This window comes from Rissa tridactyla, chromosome 2 (genome assembly GCF_028500815.1).
Source record: "Rissa tridactyla isolate bRisTri1 chromosome 2, bRisTri1.patW.cur.20221130, whole genome shotgun sequence".
Classification (NCBI taxonomy): Eukaryota; Metazoa; Chordata; class Aves; order Charadriiformes; family Laridae; genus Rissa; species Rissa tridactyla.
Genome location: NC_071467.1, coordinates 26,094,769 through 26,104,972, shown reverse-complemented (window position 1 = coordinate 26,104,972; position 10,204 = coordinate 26,094,769). Strand labels below are relative to the sequence as shown.

General features: G+C 41.3%; 1 protein-coding gene across 1 annotated transcript in view; it reads left to right on the top strand.

Moving 5' to 3' along the window:
• PLEKHF2 (pleckstrin homology and FYVE domain containing 2) overlaps positions 1-10,204 on the top strand; it is a 36,680-nt gene that overhangs the window by 5,015 nt on the left and 21,461 nt on the right. The window lies entirely within an intron of this gene.

The following is a 10,204-nucleotide window of genomic DNA, read 5'->3' as shown; positions in this document are numbered from 1 at the left end:
CTGTTTTAATTATGTAGCGTTTATGTAGAATTTCAGAATGGTGAAGTAGAGATGTAGTACACAAATTATCTAACTGCGTGTTGAGATCGAGCCTTGAAGTGACTACAGGTGGTGGGAGAAGAGCATTACAACATACAAGAGAACCCTTATACAGGTTTTTATCTCCAACTCAGCCAAAGGCGTTTTCATTCTGCGCTTAGCTCGGCAGCATCTCCCTCCTGGCCTCTTGTCTCACTCTTGTTGCCCCCAGCTGTCATTGCAGCGTGGGTTCGACTGCCCTTTGTTCGTATTCACCATGTCTCCCAGGACACCCTCCTGCCAGGCTTCCTGGAGTTCTTTTTCTTCGGTACTGTGAAGAAAAGTATTCCTGAATGTTCTACGTCATTTTAGTCCCCCCCCTCTGTAAAGATAACGCTCTGTTTTTTTGGTGGGAAATTACTGGGAGCTTTGTACTCAATGTCTTTTAGGATCAAGGTAAATATTTCTGCCCGATTTGTTGTTTGGTAAAATAATACTTCCTAACATCCAGCTTGATTCAATTGCACAAATCCGGTAGTTTATTCTGCCGTCATCCTTGTTCTATTAAATAGCCTTTTTTCCCAGGGATTTTTTTTTTTAATCAGGGTTAATCTCCCCAGATGCTTGGTTGTATAACAGCATCCCGTATTTTAGTGTACAATGCTACGTAATGAATTTCTGAGAACAAGATTCGTGGCTTTTTTAATCACAGAAACTGTCAACATGGTAGAAATCTTAGGAACCCAAAATTAGATCCTTCATTCAGTGATTTTATTTTACATGTTTGAAGTCGGTTTGTGGTACAGATCTTGGTTAATTCTGCAGTTTCCCATTCCCAAGTAGGCCATTTCTCTTTGAATTTGTTCAGCTCAGGATCTTGGTATCTGTTTTACAAGAGGTGTAATAATCAAGGTTGATACGAACCTAGAAAAACACGCGTATGCTGGATTAGGAGTATACCGGCTATTTTCTAAAAGTAAAATCTTAACAGGCTCTGTCCACTTCTCAAGTCAGCTGCTGTATCTTACCATGGGTGTTTTTGAATGTGGCTTAAGAGGCCTGGTGAAAAGAAAATGTTTCCTTCCTATGCAGGCACCGCAGCTCTTCGTGCCAAACGAAGAGAAAGGCTCAGGCTCTGTTGCTGCCACCAGGCCAGCTGCGCATTCACTCTGGTTTTTTTATGTTCTGGAGAAAGCCTTACAAATGTCTCTTTCTGCAGTTGGTCCTTGTTTTGTTCCGAGCGTGGCCAGTCGGGACAATAGGGGCGGCCCTGTCTGTCCTCTCAAAAGGGATCGCTCTCCTGTAAAGTTTAACTTTTGGCAGGAGCGCAGTACAGTAAGGAGGAAGAGAAGGGAAGCCATCCATTATCACCGGTACGTTGCTACAGTGATATTTTGCTTCCAGGCCACAAGGCCAGCGCTTCGCTTTGGTGTTGAAGTGGAACAAATCTTGACAATGTGCTTACCAAAGGCATCAATGGAAGGGCTGATTTGTTCTAGTGTAGAAAAGAAGCCATGTGAGGCAGTGAATGGTTAGCATGGTGAGAGGGACTTATCAGTGAATTAGTGAACAGGATATGGAATAAATAAATGCAAGTTATGACTTCAGTCACAAGAGAGTTTTGAGTGACCTCAGAAAGTAAAAGCAGCTCTTTGAATTGCAAATGCCAGGAGGCTGCTTGAATAAGCAATCGATGTCTCCTTTTGTATCCTTCGGGGAACAGCCTCTCTGGGATGGTCATGCCTGCTTCTGCCCTTAGGGACAGTGTTGTGAATGGAGGCATTAAATACCTGTCAAACAAGGTAGCCTTAATTTGTTTGCTTTCACTAGTATTGTCTCCTTTTATTTCTCCATAGTGAGTGGTGCCATATAAGAAATTCCATTCCTCAGTTCTGGTAATTTATCATTCCACATCCTACAAAAAATTGTCCTATTGTTGTTTTTATTTTTATTTAATCTGACAAAATATTTTCTCGTATTGGTGCTAACCTACTGGTCGTTTTTATCAGAAAAACAACTAACAGAATTAGCAAATCTATTACTAGCTGCTAATTGCGCTTTGGAAAATAATTTCCATGCCTAGTTACGTCATGTCTAGTTACCCTCGTCCCTGTAAAGCGGCAGTCTAGCGGCTATCCTCCTCAGTGAACTTATGTGTTTTGTGTATCTTTGATCTTTATGGTCTTGCTTTCTTTTGGGTTAAGCACAGAATTGTATCTTCATATTTCTTTTCAGAGCAGTTCGCTGGAGTCCGTTCCAGAATCTCTTCCCAAGTAGACTTGCAGGTTTAGGCTAGCAGAACATAACAATGGTATTACTGCTCTAACAGGTCATATTTTGTCCGTGGTTGGTAACAACAGTGGGGTCAAAAGTGCTGAACAAATTGAAACACGTCAGACATCACTTGCCTTGTGATCTTGTGGTTTAATTGGTTTCCCACTTAACCGTATAAAAGACTTAGTAAAAGCAAAGTGAAGATAAGATTAATTTTCAAGGAAAAATGCAAAAATCTCAATCATCACATTTGAGAAATACATCCTCCAGATTTTCCCCACTTCCCTCAGAACTTAGCATCTGAATATCTGCATCTTATTTTGGTCTTCTTTAGTGTCAGAACGTTCAACGGTACCAGAAAATGCTTTCCAGCCATAAACATAGGAACTGCTGTACTGCAGAGGGGAGGGCAATGCACTCCTCTTCTTTTACACGTGTATCCGTGTTTTTCAAAGGAAGATACAAGAGGAGCCATTTAGATGATTATGAGCGGTGCACCAAAATAGCAAGGTTTGTTTTTTTTTTTATTACTGCTCTGATGCCAGGTTAAGAACTACAAAGGTTTAGTTATAAAAGGATTTAGAAGGGGAAACAGCTTTATGCTGAATGTTCTCAGAACATTTTCCCGTTGCGTTTGCTGATGGCAGATGTGTGTTCTCAAAACTAGAATTGTCCTTCTGTCTCAAAACATCTCCATCTTTTTTTCAGCTTTCATGAATCTTGCTCTAAACCCACAAATATATTTTGAAATGTGGCTGACCTTCAAACACTTTGAATCCACTGAACTCAATCCAGTAAAAAATTGTCATAAATAGAAACCAGGACAAAATACACAAGCAGTCTGTCATGCCACATACATTGATTGGTGTTTGGCTTTATAGGCAGGCAATCATTTGTGGACAATCATTCACTGATACGTATTCTCAGCTGAAGCAAATGGTGTTTAGCACCCTGCTTCAATGGGGATAAGGTATATTCAGTGGGTTCAGCTATTGATAGTTTAGATTCTGTGTGCTAGAATGGGCCTCTCAGTACCTGCACAGTCAGAAAGGCGGCACAGATGCGCATTTCTGTTTTGTGGATAAAAAACTGGGAGCCTTTAAAGGAGGATGCTGGGTTTCTTTCTTCTTACTAAAAGGGGAACTTCCAAAACCTATAATTGTGCCATAGTAAGTGGTGGAGGTTTTTTTGGCAAGTCAGCTGTGGAAGGCAACCTGTATGTGGATGCTATTCCTGTGTAACCTGCTGTAAGGTCTAGGAGCAGCTACCCAAGCAGTGCTGTCTGGAGCTGAGCATTATTTTGCCCCATGAATCTCATGCTGACCACACTCCCTTCTTACCTGGGCTGTTCAAACTTCATATTTTATTGATCTGAAGTCTCCAAAAGAATAATTAAAAAAAAAAATATAAAGCTCTGTCAGTCACTATTTAGAAGGCTGGAATTTGCCTAAGAACAAAAATATTTTCTTTTTTTTTCCTTTTGTACGTAATGCACAAAACCTGCAGCTTATTTCAAGTTGTAGGTAGGCAGTGTGTGACAAGACAGGGTATTTTCACTAGTTCATCTCAAATTGATTTGTCCTTTCATTAATTAGCTCAGTTGTAGTTCATCAGCCTAAACGTTTTTTTCTGTAAGCCCCTAATGAATCGTTATGCCCACTTAACCTTCATGTTCACTGACAACTTGCTCTAATAGCCTGAAAGATCTCCTTTTCCCAAATAGCCACAAATGCGAGTCTTCTGTTTGCTTTTCCCTATGGGCAGTATCTTAGTGGGAACAAATCAGGTCAATTGGGCATACAGATCTGTTATGCAAACATCTTGATGATTTCACTCAGATATTTAGTGCAGCATCGTAAAAATAGGGCCGAAAGGGACCCTGGGAAGCAATTAAAGTACCAGTCCATCTATTAGCAGAATCAACTATAGCTGTAGCATCCTGTTACCCATTTTATGGATGAAATGTTATGCGTAAATGGATTAAGTTATGCATTAAATAACAGGATTTCATTTTTTATTGTCAGAGATTTGGAATTTATAATTTATTACAATTTAGGAAGATGGCAGAAAGGACTCAGAATGATTTTTGCTTTTGGTTTTTCAGGATTTACAGCTACTCTTCAGGATTATTTTAAAGCAACGTAAAGGATGTTTAAAATCTTATTGGGCTGTCAGTGGAGCACGGAGGGCAATACATCTACAGGTGATTCTCAGTCATATAGTGACTGTCATATAGTGACTACTCTGGGCTCTCATCTGTGCCAACAAGGGAGGTGCTATAATAGGCAGGGGAAATTTTGTATACTGATCAATCTCGTATGGTTTTCTACATCAGAATCAAAGCCACGATGCTGGGGCTAGGGTGGGGAGATCCATCAGACTTCTCTCAGCCTATGGTTTAAAAAAAAAACAAACCCAAACCCTCAAATGCTTAAAAATTCATAGCGCACGTCTAGTTTTGCCAGAGTGTATCTTCATGCTGTTCCTTGACATATTACTGCATATAATCAGTTAAAGCTGAAGCGTGAAAGCTTAGATTTTGTAATTTCACACCTTCTTTAGTTACCCCAGGCAGAGTAAAACATTGTGGTCTAGGACATCCATGCCTATTTACATTGTCATGCTTAAATAAGCATAAAATTAAATGAAGGGGAAAGAAAAATAGTTAAGATGTAACTCTTGGGCTGCTTCAGCGTCAGAAAGACCACATTCCTTCAACAAAACCTTTGCATCTGGCATTCTGATTTAGAAGTCCTGTCTCTGTTCTAACCAAAAAGCCCAAGCCAAGGTTGGCTGCTTTTGCTCTGTACAAATCTTGAGATTCCCAGACTCAGTCAGACTCCCCCAGACATTTTCACTCTAAACTGAAAAAAAAAAACCCAACCCCAACAACACAACTTTTCCCCCAAAACAAAACTCCATAGGAGGGCTGGGCCAACGGTGGACATGTGTAAGGGGCTTCATAACGGATACAATGTTTGGAAATGAGAGGTATGAACTGTAGCTGCAGAAGTTGCATGAAATCTGCCTGCCTGCAAATACTTCTTTTTGTGTAGTGTAAGTGAAGAACACACTGGAACAGGTTGCCCAGGGAGCTTGTGGCTGCCCCATCCCTGGAAGTGTTCAAGGCCAGGCTGGATGGGGCTTTGAGCAACCTGGTCTAGTGGGAGGTGTCCCTGCCCATGGCAGGGGGGTTGGAACTAGATGATCTTTAAGGTCCCTTCCAACCCGAACCATTCTGTGATTCAATGACATAAGCAACTAATGTGAGGCAGAGGAGAAATTGACCCCATAAATCTAAAATCACAATGCAAGTAACCCTGCCGCCCAAGAGCCACCGCTAATCTTTACAGACCCCTGTCTTTCAAATTCTTGAAAGTGCTTTCAGCTGTGTCTCTGGGCAGGCTCAGAGCTGTCCCAGTATGGGTAGTTTGATGTTTCTCTCATACAGACTCTGTATATACAGTGTCCTTCTACTGAGGCCTCTTGAGCCCCTGAGCGAGCCAAGGACATAACAGCTGGGCCTTCCCAGAATGCAGCCATGGCTGCAGTCCTTCATGGGCATCCCAGGAACAGAGACCCCCACCCCAGCTTCCCTCTGTCTTGTAGCACTTTCAAGGCCTCATCATGCAGAAGGGTGCCTTATCCACCAGGAGACAGCTAACCTGAAGCTATTGGAGATGTAAACAGGCTGCTCTGTGTGACTCAGCTTTTTCCACAGGAGTTATTCCACCATGCAGCACTGGATTCACAGTGCATTTGGAAAGCGGTGAGAAGGACCGCGGCCATACAGCTTAGCGGTTGTATTTGTCACCTCCGAGCAGCAGGCTCTGGTGTCTGCTTCTGAGGCTGGGAACTAGGCATTTGTGTACCTTTAAGATGTGGATTTGGGCCTCAGTCTGTTGGGAAGCTCCACTACAAACTCTTCCTGGGGGGATGGAGGTCCTGCCAGCCCACTGTCAGACATGGTTATCATTGCTTAAAAATCCCCACAGATCCAAATATAACATAACATCTATTTGTCATCTTCTAGCGTCAGGAGATGTAAAAGCACCCTGAAGATTTGTCCACCCACATTTTCTTAATTGAGCTATTGCGCTTTTCTGCCCCAGCTGAACACAGGATTTCATCCTCTTAAACAATAGCTCTGACCAGGACAGTTTAAAGATGGAATTCCAAATTTTGGCAAATGGGGCTGAACTCCTGCAGTGTTTTGTGGAACCCTCCACAAAGCCGGGTTAATATGATTTGTATACTTAAAAAATCCTATACTCTAAACTTTTAGTAAGGTAATACACTTTGAACTGCAAAAATGTTACCTTTATGGTACTTGGAAAGACTAAAAGTATAAAACTTAGGAGCTATTGAAGTTTTCCCCTTAAAAAAATCTATCTTATCAGATTAATTTCTTATAAGGAAGAGAGAATCATCTTTTGCTTTCAACCATGCAAGTTTAGAATTCAGCATTATGGATTATTTAATGAAAGATAAAGTTAAAAATTACATGAATATTTGCAGAGACAGAATGAGACACATTGATCCCTCGGAAACAAAGAGGTATTTCTGGTTCAGCTTCTGAGCCCTTTCTTCTCAGGCTGTTGGCTAGCAGTTTGGCTGTGGAAACTGAGAAAAACGAATGCTATTTGGAAGAAAACTGAGTTTCTGCAATGAAAATGGGATGAACATCAAATGAATGAAAGGTTGTTCTATGTTTATATGAATTTCTATTACAAACATTATTTTTAGGGACAGGCCTTGCTTGTTGTGGCTACTTCTTTGCCAAATTCTTCATACCTTAAGCTTACAATGAGTGCGGCCTCTTTGTTATGATGAATTCTCATCATACTCAGACCACAAATGATGGATTTTGTTAGTTTTCCTGTGGCCAATCGGAAATTGCCCTCAGGTTCCAAAGAGATTTTGAATATACAGATGGTGAGCAGAAATCCTTACTGTGTCAAAACCAGTGATCCCTTTCTGTCAGTATCGGAGAAGCGATCCGTCAGAAAATGAGCTTGGCTGGAGTCTTTCTGGCTCTGTTGTTTGTTAAGATACAGTGTTAAATGGTTATTGCTGAGTCTCATCCGTATGGGATGTACAGCAGAAGGCCAAAAAGAAAAAGCACTGCGTTGTAATCTCTCTTGATCTCACTTCAAAAAATAACCTATCAATTTGCAATTTAGCTTTTCAGGTTGGTTAAAATGTTAAATTCTGGTAATAGTTGTACATGGGCAGAGCTCAACCAAAACCAGACAGAAACCACAGATAACCATCTGAATTCAAGTTCACAGCTTGGGGCTAAATTTATAGAACACACTTGAGTTAATTTTAACCCAGAGAGGTTGGGAATCAGTCTGTGGTCTTGCATTTGAGTCCCCAGGTTTAGTTTCTGTTTGTACATGTACAGATACCAGCCTTCACAATAATACATCAGCAAGCTCTTCATTTGCACCAGTAAATGTAATTTTAATGCAACTCTCGAAACCTTTGCAACAATTTTTTTTTGGAAGATATCTAACAGACAGAAATTCATGTTACTAACATAAGCTCCACAAAATATTTTAAAAGGATATAAAATTACAGATGGTCCTGTTTAGCTGGGCATGTTGTTTATAATACATGAGACAGGCAAATGTTGTGCTTTTTCACAGCAAAAAAAAAAAAAGCCCATACATTTGCATGTTTTTATTTTAAAAAGGAAATGCTTAAAGGCATTGAATTATGTTCTTTTGACTGCCTCTTCTCATTAATGTTACATGGAAAATAAGAACCATAATTTATCAATTTTACGAGCATTAAATGGAGTTCCATAAAAATGGTGTGAGACTGTTTATCACTTGGCTATTTCCATTGCAACTGTGGTCTGTTTGCTACTAACAATTTTCTTTTTCCTTATGCTGAGAGTAAAATTCTAACCCCACGTTGACCCAACTTAAGGTAAAACACTCGCTGACCTGAGTTATGTTTAGAGAACCAAGTGGTGCAGAAATGATTAACAGCAAGTTTCCATGGTTCATCTTTGTCTCTAGTCGGCTGCGTAGTTGGCTGTGCTGGGTTTGTCAAGAATTAAGCGCTCAAAGGTTAGCAAGCAGGTGGAATAGCTTTCCAGATACAAACTATACTCTTAGGTGTGCTGGATCCCCTAGAATGAATAGAAATAGAGCGCAGCAAAATTTGAGTCAGATATATTTATAGATAATATATATTTTAATTTATTTTGAAATAATCAATTGAACCATCCAATCATTGAATAGTGAATTTTCAAAGAATAAATAAATTGACACATTTTGAAGGCGAAAAAAGGAATTAGATAAATTTAGGGGTTCATTATTAGCTGGTGTCTACTAAGGCACATATTAATTGCAACCCCTATCACATGAAGCCCACATTCCTTCCTCCCCCCTAAAAAGACAACTTATTAAAAGCTCAGTTAATGAGATAAATACGTAATTGCTCTATTTTTACTTGGTTTTCTTAAGCCTCCAGTAGTGGTGACTGTTGGGAACAAGGCACAAAGTTAACCGGACGTCAAGCACCACTTCTGGCTGCTGCTGAGTTTCAAGAACAGAGGGGTCTCTTTTGAGCATTATGGAGCTTTTATTTGTTAGCGGTTTTTTTCCCCCTTCTATTTTTGTCTACAACAAAATGAACAGATCCCAAAAAGGAGCGAGGAAGTGATAAGGGTGAAAAAGAAAACTCACATATTTCACAGAAACACTCTAAAAAATAAAATTGTTGTTGACAGGCAACATATATGGGTCTACATCCGGGCTTAAGAAGCTAACACAATATTGTTTAGGAAAAGAAAAAGCATTAATAAAAATCTTTTTCACGCATGCCTGGTTTTCTGCATGGAATCCAAGTGGCTTGCCATGGGTTTCTTGTCTTGGGGGGAGATTTGCTCTCCTTCACCAGGTGCTTTCTCCTTAGCACTGTTCATTTCTCTTTAGCACTGTCTTTTACAGCTGTCCATGTCACTTGTCACACCACCATGCAGAAGCTTTTGACTGTGCCCCACTTCCAGAGCCCCATTCCTTCATTTCTGTCCTCAAATAAACCCTTAGGGCAGCATTCGGCTCAGGATGAGCGCCAGGTGGATTTGAGGAGAGAAGCAGACCACCAGGCTGCCGTGCAGTAGGGTAGGAGGATACGCATGCTCAGCCCTCCATGACCTGCTCCCTTCCCCGTGTCCGTCTTCCCACAGCGGGAGAGAGAACCAAGGTGTTAAGAAATGATTAACAGCAAGTTTCCGCAGTTCGTCTTTGGCTGTAGTCAGCTGCTTAGTTGGCTGTGGTGGGTTTGCCAAGAACTTGGTGATGCGGCTCTTGCCTGTCCATGCCCCGGTCTGAGCTGGGATAAAAAATTCAGAAGAAACTCAGAAACTTCAGTGCGTTCGTGATTAACGCTGGAAAGCCCCACCACCTAACTACTCTATTTCTTTTCCCCAGAAAAGTCAGCCGCATTATTGCCCAACAATGTGAAATTTGGAAATTGAAACCCTGCTGTATTGCATGTAAGTGAAAACTTCCTTTTAAAAAAAAAAAAAAAGCCCCTCAGGATATTTTCCAGCGCACAGACTTCGGCACTGGAGCAGCGCATGGTGCTACAGCTGGAATGGGGGAAGCTGTCTCCCCTTCCCTCCCACCCCATAGCTCCCCAGAGCACCCCCAGGCTCTGCGGGCACCCATCAGCCTCCTGAAATCTTGGGAGGAGCAGATCAGCTGCTAATTTGGAAAATGCTGCTCTAGACGGCCTGATGCGTGGATGCTAAAAATGGTAATACAGGGAAGGGGCTCCTTGCGTGGTGTTCCCAGTGGGAGTCGTACTAGGAGACCTGGCATAGCTTCACCAGGCTGGCAACTCTTCAAGCTAAAACACGTTAGTAACTCCCTTCCACGGACTACAAAAGGTT